The following is a 27,195-nucleotide window of genomic DNA, read 5'->3' as shown; positions in this document are numbered from 1 at the left end:
GTATTGTATCAAGAGGCAGGTAACTTTATCTGCAAAGAATTTTTTTGTTTGTTTTTGTCTTAAACAGAAGAATTAAGACCTGAGTGGTAGCACAATTTAGCTTCAATGGTAACAGCCTGCCTCTTGCATGGATTTAATTGGGGATGCTTCCAAATATGGTAGTTATCTGGCTAAATAAGAAAGAAGTGTTACATTCATGTTTTTTCATTGTGTGTACATATAGGGATGTGCATATGCAAAACATTTCTTAGGATTGACATGAAAGTAAATACCATAAGATATCATGTCAGTGTCATAAGTGTCCCAAAAAGTCTGGCAAGCTCTAGCATTGTATTTATAAATGTGTTAATAGATGTATCAGTTTTAATCTTGACTGTACATATATATATGTTTTCTTACGTAAATAGAGAACTGAATGCTCTCTGCTCTGTGTTCAGCTCTTTGGGAGAATCATGAATGATATAAGGGAAAATAGTGTCTTTGTTAAAACATATCTGAAAATAAATTAATAAAGTTTCAGGATAATAAAATTGTTATTGGACTCCAGAGAAGAGGTTTATTTAGCCTTTAAGAAAAGAAGCAAGTAGAGATTAAGTGGCTTCCCCATCACTCCAAAATAGCAAACAGTAGATTAAGCCTTTGACCTGAGGTCTCTCTGGCTCTAAAACCCACCATCGGACACCTCCACTGAAGTGAAAGATTCATAAGAACAAGGGCAGTGCCTGTTACGTTCAGCATTCTGTACCCCAGCACCTGTCACAGTGTCTGGTCCTTCATCAGTACTCATGAAATAAAGAATGGCAGAATAAATAACCTAAATGCTAATTTTATTTTAAAAAATCTGACTGAAACAAACTGACAGAGTATCCAAAAGGAAGTTTAGAAATAACCATGCTTTGAAGTTCGGCTGGTTGATGCAGGAAAAATTGGGGTAGCCTGTAGAGGAGAGAGAGAAAAAAGCTTGTTTTCTGAATAATGTAAAAAATAGTGAGAATGGACCATCTGTCATCCTTTCCCCGGTGAGACTCTCTACCTGCAGGATTCCTCTGCACCAAGATTCTAGAATCATCACAGATTTGAAGAATAGAAGACTTCACCAGGTTCTGTTCTACATTTAGAAACACAGGGTCCAGTTAGTCTTCTTTTGATGTTCACAGATGTAGGGTACCTAGTAATAGATGCCGCTCATATATCCACATATTTATTTATATTTATATATTTACTTCTACTGATTACTTCATATGTGCTTGGTGCTTTCATAGGCCCTGGTGATACAAAGATGATTGAGAGTACTCAAGGCATTTACAGTCTAGACCTGATTGGATTGTCATGTCAGCATCAGTTGTATATATTCTCATCTCACAAATGGCTTGCTTTATCAATACCTGTATAAACAGCTGTCAACTACTGCTTTTATATATAAACACTAGAGGTTTTGGTTAGGCAGAAAGGTAGGTTGGGGGTTAAACTGTGAAGTTTTTAGGATGATGACTTTAGATTTTACCCTTTCGAAAACGAGGTAATGAACACTTTAAAGGTAGGAGGAACTTGCTTAAAATTGACTTTTAAATAACACTGGCTCTGACAGAAATTAGGAGGCTGGGGTAGCGCCGGGTGGGAAGGGTACAAGAGCAGAGGCTCTTATAATAATCCAGATCTAAAGGAGAATCAGTAGAACTGGTTAGTTATAAAATTGTGGGATAAAGAAAAAATGAATCAAGGGTATCTCTAGTTATTTTCTTGTCCAGTTATGTGGAAAATAATAACTAACCTAGAAAGGGAATTTAAAGACAACAGTTTATGTTCTTTCAAAAAGCTCAGGTTTGACTATTATATTTTTGCGGCACTATAGAATATACCATTCATCCTTCTCTGGACGTATGTATGTGTACATGTATCAGGAATAGAAAAAAAGACTTTGCCTTGTAGAGCAAAGCTACTGGTGGTGGCTCTCCAGAGGAGCGCGTGTAGAAGAATTATGAGGCTGGATCCAGGATCCGTAGGGAAGAACACGTGACTAGCAGTGTCTACCATGTGAGAAGGTGGGATGACAGCATTCTTGTCATTTTTTTTCTACCCTTGTAGAGATGGAGCTTCAATCATGAGAGTAAATGATATGTAATATAGCCATTCCCACGTGACCCGTTTCTTTCACATTGACCCTTTTCCCAGGTTCTTGAACTGATTATTTTCTTGTCCGGGTTGCTCATCCAGATATGCTTCAGATCTTTTACAAATTCCCTTTCTTGAATTTCTACTTAAGCCGTCTAGTACCACAGTTCCTTACATACATTAATTTTTTCTATCCCTTTCCTGAGGGCTCTAGTCATTTCCTTAAAACACAATCCAACAATAGATGCCTGGCCACCAGCACTTGTACCCCCAAAGTACCACCTGTCTGCTAGCATCCATTGTGAGCATCTTGACTATATGTTGTATTTACCCATTACGACGCTTTGCTATTTTACCTTGTTCTACCCCATTTTCAACTACTTGAATAAAATTGGTGTTGGCTGTATTTTGAGGTACTGTGTAAACGTTCATTGTTGGCATTTGCAGCTGGGGCATCTCACTCATTGCCTTTCCTAGTCACAATGATGGTGTCAAATGCCTCCCTTCCCATAATTTCTCTTGTAGTAAATTGGCTACGTCCTGTGAAATCTGAGATCCAGCAATAACTTTATGTGGAAAACAAGTATTAACAGCTATTGAAAAACTCCTGCCCTAATGTTTAACCAAATAAGATGTTTTATTAGGAGCTGTATCTTTATAGCTTCTTTTTTAACAGCTGTAATAAACTTTTTTCAGAGCAATATGCTACAAGAGATCAAAGAGCTATGCTCAATTAGAGTCATTCCTTATTAACCATAGTCAGAAAAGGAAGAGGAAATAAATCAAAGTGTGTCCGATATCTTCTTTAGCAGACTGAGAGAGTATTGTGTCACTGTGATACGCAGCTTTCAACCAAATTAAAAGTCCTGCAAAGCACAGAAGCTCCCTGAGCAATGACAGTGGACCCGCTATGGAGATCACGCCTTGGTTTCTGATATCAGTGCCCCCTCTGAGCTCTTCAGAAGCATCCAGGGGTCAAAGGCAAAAAGCACATCAACAAAGTCCTAAGATGCAGCCTGTTTCCCATCACTGAAGAGATGTGCAGTGTAAGTTGACTGTACCAATTTCAGCTTGAGCAAAAGAACAGCAGGTTTCTAAGCAGCTGTCGTATATTAGATGAAGTGAGGTTATCAAATGCAGTAAGGGCAGAAAATGATTTAAACTGGGATTCACTGAAAAACAACCTCGCATCATGTGGCCTGGTGTGAAACCATAGCAGCAGAGCAGTGCAATACACGGCCTTAATGGGTCGAGTTAATCCCTTTAAAAGGGCTCAGAAAGCTACCTTAATTGTGCCACCATTTTCTATCCTTCCGGGTTCAAATGTCCAGTCATCTTTGACTGTTTGAACTCTTTCATGAGGTACATCCAGGCCGCACATCTATTGATCGTTTCCCCTTAGATGTCCTGTGTATCTGTCTACTTCTCATTCTGTCTATGCACCTGTTCTTCTCTCTTTCTCACTACAGCTCTGTGAATTCCTTTTATCATGATTTATGGTGAAAGAACTGAGTGTTAGGTCAAGTAAGTAACTTTCTCAAGGAGAAGCTGCAGTAAGCAGGGCTGATCGGGTTTCTTTTCCTGTGTGAAGCATTTCTTAACGGCTCTGCTCCATACTCTGATAAACAAAGGTGATGATTTTTTATTTTGAACCACATCTCTGACTTCATTTCCTTTTACCACCCCCCTCTCCCATATTCCCATAGATATGACCACCTTGGGCTTTGATTTGAGGAAGACGAAGGTCAGTTTCACTTGTGGATTCCTAGGAGGGTTTCTCTTCCACGAAATGTCAACTGTTAGCAAGAGAGTAAAATGGAAATGTCTCAGTCTCACTTTAACAATGTAAGAATTTCTAGAAGTCTGTGTAGCCTCGGTCCTTTTCCATATTATAACATTGCTTCCACTTTCCTCTTAATTCACCCCTTCCATTTCCGTAATAAGCAAAGAGAGCTTTTATCAAGAGAGAGTGGAAACACTTTTGCTCTGTTTCAGTATTCTTATCTCCATTTTGTGAGCTCTTCTGATTTTGTACTATCCATCAATTTGCTCTACAAAAGCTTCCCAGATGGATCTGTCTGCTTTTGATATTTTAATATCACAGAGACCACTTAAATTACTTTCCAGAATGCATCAGAATGACACGGGCCTAACATTTGCATAAATCTCATATGACAAACAAAGGCATGATGAAGCATTCAAATTATAGTATTTTACATTAATCAAGAAAGGAAGTTATAAACTATTTTAATACTAAAAGGATTACGGAATGCTTTCCTATAATCCTTTTCATAGATGTCACTCATGAAACAAGAATGGCTCTACCTAGCACATCTGAAAAGGAGTGATATGCAAAGCAAAACAGGGAGGCTAGTGTAGGTTGTCTAAAGGAGATGAACAATGTCCGAGTAAATGTGCCTGAGCTGGAAGATAAAGGCAAAAAGAATGTATGCCAGGGCAGGGGTCAGATATCAGTGGATTAAACCGGTGTTTAGTGTGTATGAATCCAACAAATATTTATTAAATTGATTGAGTGCACATATATCTCCCTTTAAAGATGTTGTAACACAAGGAGAAAAATAACGTTTTTATTAAAAATAGTTTTAGAACGTAGCATATTCCCTTAAAAGCAGAGTAAACACTTGAAACACATTTGTTACTACCTGTTTCTTACCTTAGCTTCCATGTGCCTTAAACCAAACCAGCTTCATTCCAACCAGGTTCCTTCTTTCCCAGCCTCTGTGTTTTGGTCTCACTATTACCAGCTTCACAAACCTCATCTTCCCACTCTACCTAACCAAATGTTTCCTTTCCTTTTTTTTTTTCAACTGTAGAACAGAAGTGGGCAGCCTTTTCCGTAAAGGGCAGTAACTATTTGGGGCTTTCCCACCACAGGGTCTCCATCACAAATGCTTAGCTTTACTCTTGTCATGTGAAAATAGCCATAAATGGAAACAAATGAGCACGTCTGTGTTCCGAGAACATTTTATTTGTGGACACACAGTTGAATTTTTGGTAATTTTCTTGTGTCTAGAAATCTTTTAATTTTTTTTTCTTTTTAGTCACTTAAAAATGTAAAATATCATTCTCATTTCACAGGCCATACAAAACCAGGCAGCTGAAGTTTAATCCACTGGCCATAGTTTGCTGATAATTGTTACAGCGTCAAGTTTCTGTTTCTTTTGCTTCCCTCTGTCCCAGTTGAACACCTCTGGATTTTATTGACCCACCTCTAAATACTTGGATTTAAGATACTTATTTTCTGAATTACTCATTTTGACCCATTTATTTATATCCACATGTTCTTGCTTAACGCTTTAATTAGGAGTTTTTGCAGCAAAAACCAGGTAGTGGAACATCAAAAGATTACTGTTAATTAAAGGAAACCAGAAATCTCAAGTGAAGGAATTTAGTCCTTTTCTGTGTGTGGGAAGATCTTAGAGTCTGGGCTCATTGAAATCATCCCTTTGATATGCATCTCAGCTATCTGGGGCCAGGATCCTGTTCTTCTCCATCCTGAATCCCCTCAGGGTGCACAGTCAGGGTGTGTGGCTGCTGGCTGCTGGCCTCAGCATCCTTTGTTTACTGACATGGCAGGTGGTCTTCTCAGTCCACATCACAGTGGGCAGTGTGTAAAGGAGCTGTGTATAAATGCTAGTTGTGTGAGACAGGAACAGTTTTTTTTTTTTAACCTAACAACATAATTTTTAATTGACAAAAGCAAAAATTGTTTGTCTTTAATAATAGTAAGCATAGTTTTATCAATTTTTATCAAATTGATGATTTTTTAACATCTTTATTGGAGTATAATTGCTTTACCATGGTGTGTTAGCTTCTGCTTTATAACAAAGTGAATCAGCTATCGACCGATGAATGGATAAAGAAGGTGTGGCACATATATACAATGGAATATTGCTCAGCCATAAAAAGAAATGAAATTGAGTTATTTGTAGTGAGGTGGATGGACCTAGAGTCTGTCATACAGAGTGAAGTAAGTCAGAAAGAGAAAAAAAATACCATATGCTAACACATATATATGGAATTAAAAAAAAACAAAACGTCATGAAGAACCTAGGGGCAGGACAGGAATAAAGACGCAGACCTACTAGAGAAAGGAACAGTTTTAAGCAGCCCTTCAAGGTAGCAGCAGCAGAGTCCAGTCCAAGGCTGTGTCTCACAGGCGTCTCTGTAGAAAGGAGCACTAGTGCCCCATTTATTGTTTCATCAAAACAATAATAATCTGAATCAATCTCATAGGCGGCCTCTGTGGTATGATCTGGAGGGCTGTAGGGGAAGAAATTGCTCTCAGTGGCACTCCAGATACCATCACTGGTACTGCATTGGTTCTCTTAAACACTGTCCTTTCCTTAGTCCTTTGATCCTCAAAAAGAGGGATTGCACAAACTCTGGGAGGGACTGATATTTATATATTGATGAAAAATTGGGACAACAAATACAAGAAAAAGCATGGACATCATGACTCTGAGCTAGTGATTCATAACCTTCATTGCATGTTAGAGTCATCTGGGGAGTGTTTAAAAAAACATCCCAGCATTTAGGCTACACCTGTGACAATGAAATCCAAGTTTCTGTGAGTGGCGCCCTCTTAGCAGTAATTTTTCCAGCTCCACGGGTGATTCTATTGTGTAGTCCAGTTTGAGAACCCCTGCCCTACACCTGCTTGTTAAATGCAGTCCTTACTCAGGAGAGGTAACAAATTAAATTACTCTTATTTTAATTTAATGGATTAAAAGAGGGGAAGGATTGAAAAATAAATTACATATCTCGAGGCTAGTGGTCATTAAAATATGGATGAAATAGAGATATGGCTGAGAGGGAAGTGGGGGAATCTTCCTCCTATATATTTTGTTGAGTTAGTCATTCAGGACTTGTTTGAAAATCAGGAACAAATAATAATTGCATAACTGAATAGCCCTCCCATATTGCATTGGTTATATTTTCAATTTTTGTAAATTAGTGCTTTAACATCTACCAAATGGCCAGTAGCCGTAGCCAAGTAAATCCTGGCTCACCCCAAAACATCTGGAGACTTTAGATGGCCCCATACCATAAGCTTTAACAGTAATTATGAACGTGAACTTTCCAGGGTATCACTTTCAAACATAGCTAGCTGATCCTAAACCTACTTAGCCTGCCTCGCCAATGGCTTCTCCTAGAAACCGCAATAAAGGCGGTCCCCACAAGTAAACCAAGTAAACTTTCTCCCTCTGCCTCATTACAGATCCTAGGGCTTCCCTTGACTGCCCCCATGTGGATGCTGGGTTCTCCCCAGGGAACTGTGAAAATAGCGAAACTGTAAAACTGCTTTCTCTCCCTTGACCTGCCTCTGGTCTCATCACCTCACTCAAGGTAATATGGTTAAAACACATGGAAATAGGGGGGTTTGAAAAAAATAGTGCCCATTCAGACATAAATCCCTGTCCTCCAGAAAATCTTTCAGATTTATGAGAGTCTCTCTCTTCAAAGGGTGCAGCTTCTGGATAACTATGTCCTTGTATTAATACAAGCCTTTTCTTCTTAGAATCATTAAAAAAGTTGTTTTGCTCTTTAAACAATTGTGTTCCCTCGGAATTCCCGGGTGGTGCAGTGGTTAAGAATCTGCCGCCAATGCAGGGGACGTGGGTTTGATCCCTGGTGTGGGAAGTTCCCACATGCCTCGGAGCAACTAAGCCCATGCGCCACAACTACTGAGCCTGCACTTTAGAGCCTGTGAGCTGCAACTACTGAGCCTGCGTGCCGCAGATACTGAAGCCCGCGTGCTTAGAGCCCACACACTGCAACAAAGAGTAGCCCCTGCTCAGCGCAACCAGAGAAAGCCCGTGCACAGCAATGAAGACCCAGCGCAGCCAAAAAAAAAAAAAAATTGTGTTTCCAGACAGTTACCATCTGCTTGATGAATCCAGATATTAAGGTGAAGTTTTACATTTCACTTCTTACAGGTGAAAACTTTATGTCAGAAAGTAGATGCGGTAACAGCTCTAGTTTTCCTTAATGGGAACTGACATGCCATTGATTAGAGTTTGTTCATATTTTACTTTGATAAATGCTTGAGGGGCTATTTCTTTGTTGTTTCATTTTGAATACGTTTTCTTTCTGGTTTATTGTGACTATTTTTTTCCTGGTAATTTGGATGTTATATATGAGGGCAAAACTTGATCAACCCGTCAGTTTTTGAGAGAGAGTACATACAAACACAACAGTTGCCCCAAACTGTTCTTAACAGTTATCTTACAAATGGATCTGAATTGTATATAGAAATCTAGGGAATTAGAATGACGATGAACTTGAATATGCCATCTCTTATTTTGGGGGGGAAAAAACAACTATTTACAATATAATAAAAGATAATATATTGCTACAAGTTGTACCTTTTTAGATATTGTGGGATTTTTATTACAGCAAAGTGTATGGTAAGGTGGGGGCAATAATAATAATAATAACATTTATTGAATATTTACTGTTTTTGCTTGGAGTGGATTTAGGGTCTTTGCATGGTTTAAATCCATGGAATCTAAATGTTATATTTTAAAGTGGGTAAAACTGAAACACAAGAGTTTAAAGTAACTTTCCAACATCAACACCAAATTAGAATTTCAGAAATCATAGCCAGTGAGACTCCAAGAGCTCAAAGTCTTAAGAGCCACAAATACTGCCTCCTAGAATCATTAGCAGTAATTATAATCCCAGATTCTGATTTGATAAAACAGGCAAAAATCCTTCAATAAAGAGGAAAAATGTTTTAAGTATTTCTGGCTCATCTTATCCAGATTGCAGGATAATTGCTGAGATTTCCAGTGTGTTGGTGTAGACACAAGCAGCATTAAGCATATAACACACTGCTTCTTGAACATGCCGAAGACTTGAATTATTTTATATGTTAATCAGACAGAGAGCCACAGTAAGTTACGGGGAGATTTGTAAATTGCCTTATGAATTCAGAAAAAGACACCTTGACTTATCTAGGTAATTGTTAGTTCTCTGTTTCTCTTGACTTGGTTAAAAAAGTCTCAGCAAACACTTTTTTGCTTTAGGCAAGAGGCAAACTAAAGAAGTTATCTTTGGAAATACAGAACTTGGAATCTCATACTGGGAAGTTCTACAGTGTCAGTGCAGAATGTGGAATTACAAACTGATAGTATGAGAAAGTGCTCTTGTCAGGTTATAAGGTAACCTTGTAATATACACATATTAGAAAACTGAGGTCCATCAGAGTTAACAGAGACAGGGACAAGGTTAAGAAAAGAGTAATGGGGATGGGAATGCTACTGAGGACTGAAATATTTGAATTATGATGCAGGCCTTCTTCCTGTACATCAACAATAACAATACAATCAAAAATAAATTCAAACGGAAGAAACAGTGAAATATGTTAGGAATAATCACACTGTATTGCAAGGAACATGAAGACAGCCACAAGATTTTGTGAGGTCGTTTGTCTTGTGAGGTTGTTTGTTTTGAAAGCAATGATCAATTTTGAAAGGCTCATCAGCTCCAGGAAATACTAGAAAATCCTCTGCTTTGACACAGAATGGCTCTTAAATTTGTGTAACTACAATTGGGAAGCTTCTTGTGCGAGATTACTTACTATGTTAATATAATGAAATAGTTTGGTTCGTTTGATGCTCTTTGTAAATTTTCTTTCATTGTTTGATAAGGAGGATTCATTGTCAGTATCCACTTGAAACCATAACGATATTTCTTTTCTTGCAGTATTTGAGCAGATCCAGTTACTGTGTCATAAACATTTGAGGCATGACAGATCTTTTTTTTTTTTTTATGGGCTGCTAACATTCTTGTCATATTTAATGTTTCACCTGGGAGCTGGCTTTTAGTCAGAGTTCACTCTTATGTGTGTCTACCTTTCAACCTTGATGCAAAACTAATAACTTATTATCTCAGTCATAAATGAATCTTCAAAAGACATCAGGGACTTTCTGTAATCCTGTTAAGGAGGGTTTTTTTGAGGTAGCTGTTAACTGTGCAGGTTGTTCTATTGAGTTTAATGACTTAAACCATTATGTTAATAATATGTGCCCTTTTGCTAAACATATCAGAATCCCTCTTTAATAGTCTTTCAATACTATTCACACTATGATCACTTATATAATTGAAGCATCTTGATTCGTGGGTTAATTTGTGGGCTTCAAGGAAACATTTTGAAAGATTCTCATTGCTCTCAGAGCCATAAACGTCCATGGAGGAATCCCTGCTCAGTGAGAAGTACTTTATGATATATATCGTTTTTTTTTCTTTCATAGCATGCTTTAAAACTTTAAATAGACATGATTGGTTTATCCTGTGTTTAACTACAGGAGTTATGTTTTCCCCAGGATCCTTGTTGTTATAAAGTTGTGTAGGTAAATTATAAAACTTGCATGGGGATGACATATACCAGCTTTATTTTTTTGAAAAAACTTCCAAAACAAATATGGCAAAATATCAACATCTGTTAAATCTAACTGGATACCTGGTGGGAAAATGAAAGATAATATAAAATTAAATGAAGATATAGATTTTAACTTAAATTTCTTCGTTCACATTGATTTTTCTCTGCTTTTCTTAGTACTTAGGTTTTCCATACCTTTCATCACTCTTTTCTAATTATTTCTTGTTAATCATTTCACTCATCTTCCTAAAAGACAGTGTATTTATTATCCTTCTCATATATCTCATAATGATTCTTATAATTTGGGAATAATTCAATATTTTTTAAAATTTTATTCTATTATTTTTTTAACATCTTTTTTTTTTTTTTTTTTTTTTTGCGGTATGCGGGCCTCTCACCTTTGTGGCCTCTCCCGTTGCAAAGCACGGGCTCCGGACGCGCAGGCCCAGCGGCCATGGCTCACGGGCCCAGCCACTCCGCGGCATGTGGGATCTTCCCGGACCGGGGCACGAACCCGTGTCCCCTGCATCGGCAGGCGGACTCTCAACCACTGTGCCACCAGGGAAGCCCTATTTTTTTAACATCTTTATTGGAGTATGATTGCTTTACAGTGGTGTGTTAGTTTCTGCTGTATAACAAAGTGAATCAGCTATACATATATTCCCATATCTCCTCCCTCTTGCATCTCCTTCCCACCCTCTCTATCCCACCCCTAAAAATTTTATTTTAATGTAGCTGGTTACATATCCAAATCCCAAACAGTATTTGAATATTTTATTTCTCCACTTAAGATTCTACCTGGAGTCAAATTTTTACATTGCACATCTCTTTGAATCTTAAATTACCTACCATACTTGAGACTACTATTTCTTCTTCTTCATAGTTGTCATCACCTATTACTTATTTTAGTTCACAGATGTACACATAAGCAGGCCTGACTACTGGCAAAGGGTAGAGAGGTATAGGGGTTTATCTTCATGTTCCTCCATATCTTGACAGAATTCTCTCTTAAGGGCAGTTGCTCAATGCCTCATGCCAACTGGCTTGCCTTTCATTGTCAATCCTGACCTGCTTTCATCTGGCTCAGATTTTGTATGGGATCTGTGAAATATCTCAACAACAAAAGGATGTGTTTGTGTACAAACTACATGCCTGGCATTATTCTAGGTGCTGGAATTATAACTGAGATGAAGATAGGTCCCTGGCCTTAAGAATCTTTCAGTTCTTTGCGTTTATATTTGTAGCAAGGGTATCTGCTGTCCTCGCTACTCCACATCCAGGCCCCACTCCAGACTTTCCCTTCAGGTAACTTGGTTTGTGCTCCTACCCAGTTAGGTGGCTAGAGAACGGGCAGAGCTTGTGAGAGTCCTTGGTGATTTGGTGAGGGGTATTCTCATTCTTGGGAAGAATCGGTTTTGCACAGGCATGTTTACGATCCTAGTTACACTGTGGATGGAAATTTAATGGTTAATTGAGATCTGAAAGCACCAGCCAGTTGTACTCACACCAGCCAGGGAAATTCTGCCCTAATAATTATCCATGTGACCTTATGTTGAGGTTGTACCTCTAGTCCAGTTACTGATCCTTGATGTCCGTTCATTGGAAGGCCTTCCCTGCATTGTTTCCTGGTCCCTGAGTCAGGCTCTTCTTCAGTTTCAGAGCTGCTCTCTGACTAGCATCAAAAGGGGTTAGGAGGGCTTCCCTGGTGGCACGGTGGTTGAGAGTCCGTCTGCCGATGCAGGGGGCACGGGTTCGTTCCCCGGTCCGGGAAGATCCCACATGCCGCGGAGTGGCTGGGCCCGTGAGCCATGGCCGCTGAGCCTGCGTGTCCAGAGCCTGTGCTCCACAACGGGAGAGGCCACAGCAGTGAGAGGCCCGCGTACTGCAAAAAAAAAAAAAAAAGGGGGGTTAGGGTTTCCAGTCTCCAGGAACTAGTACCTCTTGTCCTAATCTCTCTACCCCACATTTTTCTTTAAATCCAGTTTCCATTACTCTTATCTTAGCTAAACATAAATGTTCCAGTGAAGTTTTTGTATCAGGTATCAACCTTTAAGAAACCGACTTTACATATTCCAATACTAACTTACACTTGTAAGAAGTTACGCTTGTAAGAAGTTACGTAGGATTGTCATTGGTTAAATACATCACTCGGATAAGAAGTCTTTCAACTTTAGGAAGATTCGTTCCTTGAAGGTATTTTCGTAGCAGTTTTTCAAGCCTCAGTGATAGGCCTATGAGAGTGATTTGTTCACTAGGCCTTTTGGTATTTCCTAAGATATATCACAAAGACATTCTGTAACTTACAGGAAAGGTCAGTTATGCCTCTAGATCTGATACTGAGCACCTACTATGTGCAAAGCACTTTGGGAGGCACTGGGATGCAGAAGCAAACGGAGTAGTTGTGGTTCTTGCCCTCAGTATACCTATGTTCAGATGAACTCCACTATGCACTAGTTGTGAGACCCTGGGAAACATTACTTAACATATCTGAGTCTCATCTGTTAAAAATGAAAAACAGTAATCCTAATACTTGCTCTGTTAAACTCACAGGTTGTTTTGTGAATCATACCTAACGTATCTGAAGTTACTTTAACTATAATGTGCTAAACTATAAGTATTCATATTTTCTTTAAAATTGCAGTAAAACACATTCTCAGAAAACACTAAGAAATCTACTAAGAAAGAAAATTTAAAACTTAACTGCTTAAGACATAGAGAACAGACTTGTGGTTGCCAAGGGGGAGGAGGGGTGGGGGAGGGAAGGATTGGGAGTTTGGGGTCAGCAGGTGCAAACTAGTATACACAGAATGGATAAACAGCAAGGTCCTATTGTAGAGCACAGGGAACTATATTCAATATCCCGTGATAAATCATAATGGAAAAGAATATGAAAAAGAATGTATATATATGTATAACTGAGTCACTTTGCTGTACAGCAGATATTAACACAAGACTGTAAATCAACTATACTTCAATCAAATTAAAAAAAAAGTAAAAATAAAACTCAGCTGCTTAAAATTGAAACAGGATAAGTAATGAAGAGCCCTTCCTGCTTTTATCTAGCTATTTCTAAAATACAGCTCAGACGTCACTGGTATAAAATACTTACCATTATTGTATATAAATTCTATTCCTACCCTAATAATCATGTACAATCAATAAGAATGTACATCCAGAACTCAATGGATTAAGTCCCAAGGGAGAATTCACAACTCATGGAGGCAAAATTAGTGAAATGCTAAAATCATTAACAGATGTAAGAATTCAGATTTGTTAAAAGAAACTTTATAAAATGGACTAAAGGAATTTAACATTTATGTACCAAGTATTTCAAGATTTATGTAGAATGCATGCTTATCCTCGTTTCTGTCATAAAAAATGACAAGCTTTTATTGCCCTACCCCCTTTGTCCAAGGGATGGCTTAACATTTATGACACAGTTTGTCACTGAGAGTTGTCAATGACACAGGAAGGTGACTAGATAAACACTAAACACAGTTGATGAAGATAAATTTAATTACTTCACTAGGGGGGTTTGAACTAGTTAATTGTGGAATTTTTTTTCTAAGTAAACCTTACATGTCAAGATACCTCATTGATGTCAAAGGAATTTAAAAATAACTTGTAAGAAAGGCACAAACAGTGGTAATTTGGGGACGGAAATCAAATTGCAAAAACAGATAGGTTTCCTAAATCTGAGAGTATTTTTGGACTCTTTTGTTTTCTTCTTTTTATAAATAACCTGCCGTTGGGATCCAAGGGCATTACTGTTCACCTTTGTGTGGGTGGCATAATTACACAGAATACTTAAAGTAAAAATACCTTTATATAAATGTTAGATTACAATCAGAACTTGATGTCACCTATATAGTCGGAGTCTGATAAATACACTTGTATGAAATGTCAAAAACAGGATATAATGTTCTATTTCTAAAGATAGCTCCTAATGAGGTGAAATAATTACGCTTCTGATTAAGAGCACAGATACTCCTCATTCTTTGTCTTCTTACTGGGTAACTAATTCTGGTGATACTTTTAAAAGCCTTGGAAAATAAAGTTTTGAAGGTTGTCCCCTCTCTCCCATTGGGGATCAGAAGATAAATTGGTGCTGTCTACATAGAATATTTAGAAAAAATAATGTCTTTCTTCAGCCTCCAGTATCGTCTTTAATACCCATTAGATTTCACATTATCTTCACTTCTCTGTAGTTGAAAACATACTCCCGATTCTGTAGAAATGCCTTATTTTTTAATCTCTCCAAACTAAAATGTTAAATTTCCTTTAAATCTCTGATCAAGTAAGTCATCAATATTTGCTGTATTTGCATTTTATTGCCTGATACTATGGTAGGCACCATAAAAGACACAGAAATGATAGGACAGTTTTTGCCCTCAGAAAGTTCTGTGAGGAAAGGAATCCCATCTTGCACTTGTCTGAACTAGTGTTTAGCAAATATACGTTGATTTGACTTGACATGGAAATGAGATGTAGGACTATATCAGTGCCAAATCTGATGCTAAGCTTTATGATGAATGTGTTAGAGATTATATTATGTATTAGAAATTATGTTGAGATGATATCTACATTTTCATATTTTTCTAATACAGAAGTAACACATATTCTTTTGAGAAACTCTTAAAATTAAACAAGAGTATAAAAACTGGAAAAAATTCCAGTTTTAGTATATAATTATAATTGTTGATAAGATTTTGGTATATTTTCTCCTGTTTTTCTGTGCATGGGTTAAAGATTTTATTGTAATCAGGTTATGTGCAATTTTGCTTTTATATAATATTGCTTTTTCAGTTAACATGCTATGTAAATATTTTTCACATTATTGCCTCTTTTAGTCACTAAACACTTGGTCCTCACTGATTTGGGGGAATTTACTAGGTGCCAGACTCTAGACCTAGTCCTTGTCCTAAAGGAGATTATAGACATAGCTAGGAGACAGACAAGCAAGTAAATAATTTCAGTTCAGAAGGATAGGTTATGAGGAAAATATTCAACATTTACTTTATAGGCACACAAACTGACTTTTTTCTCCAACCATTTAAACTTTTTGTTCTATATTGGAGTATAGCCGATTAACAATGTTGTGATAGTTTCAGGTGCACAGCAAAGCAACCCTGCCATACATATACGTGTATCCATTCTCCCCCAACACTCCCCTCCTATCCAGGCTGCCACATAACATTGAGCAGAGTTCCCTGTGCTATACAGTAGGTCCGTGTTGGTTATCCATTTTAAATATAGCAGTGTGTACATGTCAATCCCATACTCTCTAACTATCCCTTCCCTCCTCCCTTAGCCCCGTAACCATAAGTTCGTTCTCTAAGTCTGTGGGACCTAGAGTTTGTCACAGTGTGTGAAGTAAGTCACGGAGAGAGAGAGAGAGAAAGAGAAATACTGTATATCACCTATATGTGGAATCTAAAGAAAAAATACAAATGAACTTATTTACAAAACAGAAACAAACTTTGTTTTGTTTTGTTTATAGTATATCTTTATTCCAGATTTAAGGATGACTTTTGCATAGCTTGATAGACTTTTTTAAAAATTTATTTATTTTTGGCTGTGTTGGGTCTTCGTTGCTGTGCATGGGCTTTCTCTAGTTGCGGCGAGCAGTGGCTACTCTTCGTTGCGGTGCGCGGGCTTCTCACTGCAGTGGCTTCTTTTGTTGCGGAGCATGGGCTCTAGGCGCGAGGGCTTCAGTAGTTGTGGCACACGGGCATCAGTAGTTGTGGCTCGCAGGCTCTAGAGTGCAGGCTCAGTAGTTGTGGCGCACAGGCTTAGTTGCTCTGCAGCATGTGGGATCTTCCCGGACCAGGGCTTGAACCTGTGTCCCCTGCATTGGCAAGCAGATTCTTAACCACTGCGCCACCAGGGAAGCCCCAGACTGACTCCTGAATGTCACAAAACATCTGTACTTGCCCACCATTTTCTATGACATTCGTCATACCTAGTACTTTTGGTGGCCCATTAGCTACTCTTACATAATGACTTTTACTAACTAATGGCCTCACTTTGGAAGTACCTCCTGTCTACCCTTACCTTTTTGTCTTCTGTTTTATAGGGTTTAGCTTAGGTAACTATTTTCTTAGAAATGTTTTGAACTGATCAGCTCATTCTTGATATTTACAAACTCTTCAGATTGAAGGAGATTTAAGTCCTAAGCACATTAGTGGCCAGCACTTGGTGTAACTGACGTTTCATAGAATTTCTCTGTCAATATGTCACGAGTTTTATGAACTATTCCTATGTAGGATATCTGGTAGCCTGTGGACATGAAGTTGCTATGGAACCTATCCTTAATGTTTGTCCCATCATGAGAGAAGATGAGTCCCTAACATGTGGCAGTTATGTAAAAGATGTTTTTGTACATTTCCTACTCAATTCCTATGAAAACCCTAATCTGTTAGGGATTTATCTTTTTATCAGTGAGGAAACTGAGAGTCCAAAAGTATGAGTAACTTGCAGATCACAAAACTACTCAGTGGAAATAAATATTCTCTCATTCTTCGAATCTGTAGTTGGTATTGATATATTTCATACATCCTAGAATTCTTAACCCATTATCTCTTGAAATATTGCCTCAGGCTAATTTTCTCCTTTTTTTTTTTTTTCTTTCTGAAATCCAGTTTAAACATATGTTAGGACTTCTCACCATGTACTCCATGTCTCTTCCCCTCTGTTGTATAGTTCTACTATTTTTTATTTTCTTATAACATATCCTGGTTTATTTCTACTAATCTATTTTCTAGTTCACTTCTGTTTTTTTCCATTTACTGCCATCTGTGTTCAATATGTTTAATACTGGTTGTTGTATATTTTATTTCTAGAAATTTTTTGTTTCTTCTTCACATTGGCTGTCATTTAGAGTTTCCTGTTACCTATCGATAATTCCAATCATGTCATTTATTTGAAGAGAATGATTGTTTTATAATGTTTGATAATTCTAATACCTAAGGTTTGTGTGAGTCTGTTTCTAAGGTATATTGTTGTATTTATTCTTCCTCATGGTGCCTCGGGTGCATGGTTCCCTTTGGTGAGCTAATATTTGCCTTGGGGAAATGTTTGTGGGGATTCTTCAAAGTGTAAGGGGGTGCTCCAAGACAGAAACTGCCTTAAGGCAAGTTCAGGGCTTGTGCTTCCCTGGCTTACTTAGCCTTGGGTATCTTGGCTGCATATTCTTCTATAGTACACTCTAGTGGCACAATTTATCAAGCAAAGTTTTAGTTTGTTTTGTTTCCTTTGGTTTTCTATACTATTTTCAGAGCCAATCAAATGTCTGCCTGCCCTGCACCAGAACTGTGGTAGTAGTGAGGGGGGATACCAGTTCTGGTTCACTTTCTTCCTATGGTGTAGATTTAGAGGAATTCCCACATATTGTCAGGCAATGTCCTCTCTATGGCTTTTCACTTAGAGTGGCCCAATGAGACTGCAGACCAAAGCCCAAGTTTGCCATTGGACAGGCTGATACCCTCAAGATGAAAGCAGTTTTAGTACACTGATGTATCACTCCCTGCTCTGGATTTAGGTTATATTCCTCAGAATTTGGCCAAGCAGTTTTCCACTGTATTTTCAGCTCAACTATGCTTCAATATTCATGAAAAATATATATTTATCTAGTATATTAGTTGTTTTTACCTAGCCTACCTCTTTTTTATAGTATGTATATGTATTTATTTTTTTTACATCTTTATTGGAGTATAATTGCTTTACAATGTTGTGTTAGCTTCTGCCGTACAAAAAAAGTGAATCAGCTATATGTCCCCATATGCCCTCCTTCTTGCATCTCCTTCTCACCCTTCCTATCCCACCTCTCTGTCATCACTAAGCACCGAGCTGATATCCCTGTGCTATGCAGCTGCTTCCCATTAGCTATTTTACATTTGGTAGTGTACGTATGTCAGTGCTACTCTCTCACTTCGTCCCAGCTTACCCTTCCCCCTCCCCGTGTCCTCAAGTCCATTCTCTATGTCTGCGTCTTTATTCCTGTCCTGCCCCTAGGTTCTTCAGAACCATTTTTTTTTTTAGATTCTATATATATGTGTTAGCATACAGTATTTCCTTTTCTGTTTCTGACTAACTTCACTCTGTATGACACACTCTAGGTCCATCCACCTCACTACAAATAACTCAATCTGGTTTTTTTTATGGCTGAGTAATATTCCATTGCATATATGTGCCACATCTTCTTTATCCATTCATCTGTGGAGGGACACTTAGGTTGCTTCCATGTCCTGGCTATTGTAAATAGTGCTGCAATGAACGTTGTGGTATATGTCTCTTTTTGAATTATGGTTTTCTCAGGGTATATGCCCAGTAGTGGGATTGCTGGATCATATGGTAGTTCTATTTTTAGTTTCTTAAGGAACCTGCATACTGTTCTCCATAGTGGCTGGATTAATTTACATTCCCAGCAACAGTGCAAGAGCGTTCCCTTTTCTCCACACCCTCTCCAGCATTTACTGTTTGTAGATTTTTTGATGATGGCCATTCTGACCGGCGTGAGGAGATACCTCATTGTAGTTTTGATTTGCATTTCTCTAATGATTAGTGATGTTGAGCATATTTCATGTGTTTGTTGGCAATCTGTATATCTTCTTTGGAGAAATGTCTATTAAGTTCTTCTGCCCAGCTCTGGATTGGGTTGTTTGTTTTTGTGATACTGAGCTGCGTGAGCTGCTTGTATATTTTGGAGATTAATTCTTTGTCAGTTGCTTCATTGACAAATATTTTCTCCCATCCTGAGGGTTGTCTTTTCGTCTTGTTTATGGTTTCCTTTGCTGTGCAAAAGTATTTAAATTTCATTAGGTTCCATTTGTTTATTTTTGTTTTTATTGCCATTTCTCTAGGAGGTGGGTCAAAAAGGATCTTGCTGTGATTTATGTCATAGAGTATTCGGCCTATGATTTCCTCTAAGAGGCTTATAGTGTCTGACCTTACGTTTAGGTCTTTAATCCATTTTGAGGTTATTTTTGTGTCTGGTGTTAGGAATTGTTGTAATTTCATTCTTTTATATGTAGCTGTCCAGTTTTCCCAGCACCACTTATTGAAGAGGCTGTCTTTTCTCCATTGTATATACTTGCCTCCTTTATCAAAGATAAGGTGACCATATGTGTGTGGGTTTATCTCTGGGCTTTCTACCCTGTAGCATTGATATTTATTCCTGTTTTTGTGCTAGTACCATACTGTCTTGATTATTGTAGCTTTGTAATATAGTCTGAAATCAGGGAGCCAAATTACTCCAGCTTCGTTTTTCTTTCTCAAGATTGCTTTGGCTCTTCGGGGTCTGTTGTGTTTCCATACAAATTGTGAAATTTTTTGTTCTAGTTCTGTGAAAAATGCTATTCATAGTTTGATAGGGGTTGCACTGAATCTGTAGATTGCTTTGTGTAGTATAGTCATTTTCACACTGCTGTTTTCTCAGCCCAAGAACATGTTATGTCTTTCCATCTGTTTGTATCATCTTAAATTTCTTTCATCAGTGTCTTATACTTTTCTGCATACAGAACTTTTATCTCCTAAGGTAGGTTTATTCCTAGGTATTTTATTCTTTTTGTTGCAATGGTGAATGGGAGTGTTTCCTTAATTTCTCTTTCAGATTTTTCATCGTTAGTGTATAGGAATGCAAGAGATTTCTGTGCATTAATTTTGTATCCTGCTACTTTACCAAATTCATTGATTAGCTCTAGTAGTTTTCTGGTAGCATCTTTAGGATTCTCTATGTATAGTATCATGTCATCTGCAGACAGTGACAGTTTTACTTCTTTTCTGATTTGGATTCCTTTTATTTCTTTTTCTTCTCTGATTGCTGTGGCTAAAACTTCCAAAATTATGTTGAATAATAGTGGTGAAAGTGGGAAACCTTGTCTTGATCCTGATCTTAGTGGAAATGGTTTCAGTTTTTCACCATTGAGAACGATGTTGGCTGTGGATTTGTCATATATGGCCTTTATTAAGTTGAAGTAGGTTCCCTCTGTGCCTACTTTCTGGAGAGTTTTTATCATAAATGGGTGTTGAATTTTGTCTAAAGCTTTTTCTGCATTTACTGAAATTACCATATGGTTTCTGTCCTTCAGTTTGTTAATATGGTGTATCACATTGATTGATTTTCACATTTTAAAGAATCCTTGCATTTCTGGGATAAACCCCACTTGGTCATTGTGTATGATCCTTTTAATGTGCTGCTGGATTGTGTTTGCTAATTTTTTGTTGAGGATTTTTGCATCTATGTTCATCAGTGATACTGACCTGTAGTTTTCTTTTTTTGTGACATCTTTGTCTGGTTTTGGTATCAGGGTGATGGTGGCCTCGTAGAATGAGTTTGGGAGTGTTCCTCCCTCTGCTATATTTTGTAAGAGTTTGAGAAGGATAGGTGTTAGCTCTTCTCTAAATGTTTGATAATACTCATCTGTGAAGGGCTTCCCTGGTGGCGCAGTGGTTGGGAGTCCACCTGCTGATGCAGGGGACGCGGGTTCGTGCCCCGGTCTGGGAAGATCCCACGTGCCGCAGCATGGCTAGGTCCGTGAGCCATGGCCACTGAGCACGCACGTCCAGAGCCTGTGTTCCGCAACGGAAGAGACCACAACAGTGAGAGGCCTGCGTACTGCAAAAAAAAAAAAAAAAAAAAAAAAAAATGGGGAAAAAAGAAATTCATCTGTGAAGCAAACTAGTTCTGGGCTTTTGTTTGTTGGAAGATTTTTAACCACAATCTCAATTTCAGTGCTTGTGATTGGTCTCTTTATATTTTCTATTTCTACCTGGTTCAGTCTCAGAAGGTTGTGCTTTTCTAATAATTTGTTCATTTCCTCCAGGTTTTCCATTTTATTGGCATATAGTTGCTTGTAGTAATCTCTTATGATTGTTTGTATTTCTTCAGTGTCAGTTGTTAATTCTCCTTTTTCACTTCTAATTGTTGATTTGAGTCTTCTCCCTTTTTTTCTTGATGAATCCTACTAATGGTTTATCAATTTTGTTTATCTTCTCAAAGAACCAACTTTTAGTTTTATTGATCTTTGCTATCGTTTCCTTCATTTCCTTTTCATTTATTTCTGATCTAATCTTTATGATTTCTTTCCTTCTGCTCACTTTGAGTTTTTCTTGTTCTCCTCTAATTGCTTTACGTGTAAATTTAGGTTGTTTATTTGAGATGTTTCTTGTTTCTTGTGGTAGGAGTGTATTGCTATAAACTTCCCTGTTAGAACTGCTTTTGCTGCATCCTATAGGTTTTGGGTTGTCGTATTTTTATTGTTATTTGTTTCTAGGTATTTTTTGATTCCCTCTTTGATTTCTTCAGTGATCTCTTGGTTTTTTAGTAGCATATTGTTTAGCCTCCATGTGTTTGAAAGTTTTACAGGTTTTTTCCTGTAATTGATATCTAGTCTCATAGTGGTGTGGTCAGAAAAGATACTTTATAAGATTTCAGTTTTCTTAAATTTACCAGTGCTTGATTTGTTACCCAGGGTATGGTCTATTCTGGAGAATGTTCCATGAGCACTTGAGAAGAAAGTGTTTTCTTTTGTTTTTGGATGGAATGTCCTATAAATATCAGTTAAGTCCATCTTGTTTAATGTGTCATTTAAAGCTTGTGTTTCCTTATTTATTTTCATTTTGGATGATCTGTCCATTGGTGAAAGTGGCATGTAAAGTCCCGTACTGTTATTGTGCTACTGTTGATTTCCCCTTTTATGGCCATTAGCATTTGCCTTATGTATTGAGGTGCTCCTATGTTGTGTGCATAAATATTTACAATTGTTATATCTTCTTCTTGGATTGATCCCTTGATCATTATGTAGTGTCCTTCTTTGTCTCTTGTAATAGTCTTTATTTTAAAGTCTGATATGAGAATTGCTACTCTAGCTTTCTTTGATTTCCATTTGCATGGAATATCTTTTTCCCTGCCCTCACTTTCAGTCTGTATGTGTCTCTAGGTCTGAAGTGAGTCTCTTGTAGATGGCATATATATGGGTCTTGTTTTTGTATCCATTCAGCCAGTCTGTATCTTTAGGTTGGAGCATTTAATCCATTTACACTTAAGGTAATTATCGATAAGTATGTTCCTATTACCATTTTCTTAATTGTCTTGGGTTTGTTATTGTAGGTCTTTTCCTTCTCTTGTGTTTCCTGCTTAGAGAAGTTCCTTTAGCATTTGTTGTAAAGCTGGTTTGGTGGTGCTGAGTTCTCTTAACTTCTGCTTGTCTGTAAAGATTTTGATTTCTCCGTCAAATCTGAATGAAATCCTTGCTGGGTAGAGTAATCTTGGTTGTAGTTTCTTCCCTTTCATCACTTTAAATATGTCCTGCCACTGCCACTGGCTTGCAGAGTTTCTGCTGAAAGATCAGTTGTTAACCTTATGGGGATTCCCTTGTATGCTATTTCTTGCTTTTTCCCTTGCTGCTTTTAATATTTTTTCTTTGAATTTAATTTTTGATAGTTTGATTAATATGTGTCTTGGCATGTTTCTCCTTGGATTTATCCTGAGGACTCTCTGCACTTCGTGGGCTTGATTGACTATTTCCTTTCCTGGTTTAGGGAATTTTTCAACTATAATCTCTTCAAATATTTTCTCAGACCATCTCTTTTTCTCTTCTTCTTCTGTGACCCCTACAATTTGAATGTTGGTGTGTTTAATGTTGTCCCAGAGGTCTCTGAGACTGTCGTCAATTCTTTTCATTCTTTTTTCTGTATTCTTCTGTGCAGCAGTTATTTCCACTATTTTATCTTCCAGGTCACTTATCTGTTTTTCTACTTCAGTTATTGTGCTATTGATTCCTTCTAGATAATTTTTAATTTCATTTATTGTGTTGTTCATCATTGTTTGTTTGCTCTTTAGTTCTTCTAGGTCCTTGTTAAATGTTTCTTATATTTTCTCCATTCTATTGCCAAGCTTTTGGATCATCTTTACTATCAGTATTCTGAATTCTTTTTGAGGTAGACTGCCTATTTCTTCTTCATTTGTTTGGTCTGTTGCGTTTTTACCTTCTCCTTCATCTGCTGTGTATTTCTCTGTCTTCTCATTTTGCTTAACTTACTGTGTTTGGGGTCTCCTTTTCACAGGCTGCAGGTTCCTCTTCCCCTTTGTTTTTGGTGTCCGCCCGCATTTGATGAGGTTGTTTCAGTGGGTTGTGTAGGCTTCCTGGTGGAGGGGGGCTGGTGCCTGTGTTCTTGTGGGTGGGGCTGGATCTTGTCTTTCTGTTGGGCAAGGCCACATCCAGTGGTGTGTTTAGGGGGTGTCTGTGACCTTATTATGATTTTAGGCACCCTCTCTGCTAATGAGTCAGGTTGTGTTCCTTCTTGCTGGTTGTTTGGCCTGGGGCATCCAACGCTGGAGCTTGGTGGTCTTTGGGTGGAGATGGGTCTTAATGTTGAGACAGAGATCTCTTTGAAAGCTCTCGCCGATTGATATTACATGGGGCCGTGAGGTCTCTGGTGGTCCAGTGTCCTGGACTTGGCTCTCCCACCTCGGAGGCTCAGGCCTGACACCTGGCTGGAGCACTAAAACCCTGTCAGCTACGCAGCTTAGAAGAAAAGTAGGAACAAATTGGAGGAAAAAAATTAAATTAAATATAAAAAATTTAAAAATAGAGAGCAACCAAACCAATAAACAAATCTCCCAATGATAACAAGCACTAAAAACTAGACTAAGATAAACATAAAAATCGGAAACAAATCAGCCACAGACAGGAAACTCCAAGTCTACAGTTGCTCCCAATGTCCACCGCCTCAATTTTGGGAACAGTCCTTGTTTGTTCAGGTATTCCACAGGTCAGCGTTCATCAAGTTTGCGGGGATTTAATCCTCTGCTCCTGAGGCTGCATGCAGAAATTTTCCTTTCTCTTCTTTGTTCGCACAGCTTCTGGGGTTCAGCTTTGGTTTGGGCCCCGCCTCTGTGTGTCGGTTGCCCTCAGGTGTGTCTTCCCCACCCAGATAGGAGGGGGTTAAAGCGGCGGCTGATGATGGCTCTCTTGCGCTCTCAGGCCAGGGAGAGGGAAGGGTACGGTTGTCATAATTGGAATGCGGGGCGAGACTGTGGTGACGGAGGCTGGCATGACATTGCAAGAGCCTGAGGCACACCGTGTGTTCTCCTGGGGAGGTTGTCCCTGGATCTCGGGACCCTGGCAGTGGTGGGCTGCACAGGCTCCTGGGAGGTGTGGATAGTGACCTGTGGTTGCACACAGGCTTGGTGGCAGCGGCAGCAGCCTTAGCGTTTCATGGCCATCTCTGGGGTCCGAGCTGATAGCCAAAGCTCATGCCCATTTCTGGAGCTCGCTTAGTCGGTGCTCTAACTTCTGTGGGCACACAGGGAGGGAATCCCCTCTCCTCTCACACCCCAAAACAATGGTCTCTTGCGTCTTTGGCAGGTCCAGACTCTTTCCCAGGCTTCCTTCTGGCTAGCTGTGGTGCACCAGCCCCCTTCAGGCTGTGTTCACGCAGCCAACCCCAGTCCTCTCCCTGGGATCCGACTGAAGCCTGAGCCTCACTTCCCAGCCCCCACCCGCCCCGGCAGGTGAGCAGACAAGCCTCTTGGGCTGGTGAGTGCTGGTCGGCACCGATCTTCTGTGCGGGAATCTCTCCGCTTTGCCCTCCACACCCCTGTTGCTGTGCTCTCCTCCGTGGCTCCGAAGCTTCCCCCTCTGCCACCCACAGTCTCCGCCCGCGAAGGGGCTTCTAGTGTGTGGAAACCTTTCCTCCTTCACAGCTCCCTCCCAGAGGTGCAGGTCCCATCCCTATTTTTTGTCTCTGTTTTTTCTTTTTTCTTTTGCCCTACCCAGGTACGTGGGGAGTTTCTTGCCTTTTGGGAGGTCTGAGGTCTTCTGCCAGCATTTAGTAGGTGTTCTGTAGGAGTTGTTCCACATGTAGATGTATTTCTGATGTATTTGTGGGGAGGAAGGTGATCTCCACGTCTTACTCCTCCGCCATCTTGAAGGTACCCGTAACCCAGCTCTTCATACCAGAAAAGAAACTGTCCTACCCAACTTCAAAGCTGGAATTCATAGCTGATCTGCCTCTAGGTTCCAGTGAATATTCTACTATTTTCCCTTAATGCTGCATTCCACCCACCATAATTGTTTGACAGTTTTTACTGATAAATCCACGTGTCCTTCCTGTAAGGGTCAATTAAAACCAAAAATCTACAAGAAGTTATCATGAATAGTGTTTCCTCAAGCACACCTAGTTAAAACTTAATGTTCATACTCTTCACAAGTTGTAGAGATACAGAGTTTCCCACTTGAAATTTAAGACTGATGTGTTTTCGCCTTTCGTGGCCTTGCATTCCTTTTAAATCACAAGATGCAGGAATTTATTAGAGTTTGATGTGCAAGTGATGGCATGACTAATATGTTATATGAGTGTGGTATCCTGTAATGCTCCCTGGACCAACATAAAAACAAAAAGTTGCATCTCATTGGAGACGTTGAAATGCAAAAAATTTTAGTAAATAAGAATTATGGTACAATAAAATTCATCATTCTGTGAGGAATTGGTACAGCACTAAATGTCTTTGGAAACTCATATCATTCTTTTGCTCTTCTTGTTTCTATTCCATTCTACCATTGTAATGAATTCTTTAGGTATTTCTTAGGGGGATTTTAAAATCCCAACTACCCTCAAATCCCCTTTTCTCTAAAATGACTCCAGGATTGAATTTTAAGATTATTTTGCTCTTTCACAGTAGAACACCTACACATTCTATGTAGACTTCACACTGTAGAGAAATTTACAAATGCTCTTCTGGTTCTGATTTTGCTCCTTTCTTTGTGTACTCTGTAGTGGTTGCTGCCAGTGCCCTGTCCATAGCTCCTTGGCAGTTAGCATTTTCATGCACACTGGTGCTATTTCCAGCTGCTAGTGTCTGTGACTCTGTCTGAGGATACTCTTGGCCATGTGAGCCTCTTCTTTCCTGATACAGGCTGGAAGTACCAAGGAACTTCTAAGAATGTAGCCAATGACCATTGGATACTGGTGGATAAATGCTCCTGCTTCCCTACTCCTTAGACGGGATAGCTGCGGTGTGTGTTTTCCACTGGCTCCCAGATTTCACCAGTGGGATTAAGCTGTGCTTGTCCATGGTGGTAACTTCCTTGATAATGGACTTATTATTGGCTTTCTTGTCTCCCTTTTTTCACTTTTCTACTCCCCCGCTGAAGTTTCCTGGGATCACTTCCAAATAAATGATACATACCTAAATCCTTGGAGTAAGGTCCAGTTCTGGGGGAACCAAATAAAGAGTCACCCCTTGCTCTTCCCTCAAACCACATTACCATGGAAAAGGCGCTGATTGAAAAACTGCAATTTAATGCTGGATTTGTCTTTAGCTTTCCTGAATCATTAGAGAGTTCACAGATATTCAAAGTTACATATTTTTATAAGAAATCTTAATGGAAAATAAGTTTACTAAATGCTTGTCTAACTTTTTTAAATTTATAGAATAGACTGGCAGTAGCAGCTGTTACTAAAAAGATAAGAAATAATGCTATGGAATTCTTACAAAATACATATTTCATATATATTATACCTCACAATATCCCTATTTGAATGGAGCTATTATTATAAACATTTTTCAGTGAAGAAACAGGGAACCAGTAGTTAATGACTTGTCTACACTTGAGGTCTGTCCCTGTTAGAGATGGGTGCCAAGCAGACCCACCCCAGAGGCTGCAGTCCTA

This window comes from Lagenorhynchus albirostris, chromosome 2 (assembly GCF_949774975.1).
Source record: "Lagenorhynchus albirostris chromosome 2, mLagAlb1.1, whole genome shotgun sequence".
Taxonomy (NCBI): domain Eukaryota; kingdom Metazoa; phylum Chordata; class Mammalia; order Artiodactyla; family Delphinidae; genus Lagenorhynchus; species Lagenorhynchus albirostris.
This window is presented reverse-complemented; position numbering follows the sequence as displayed.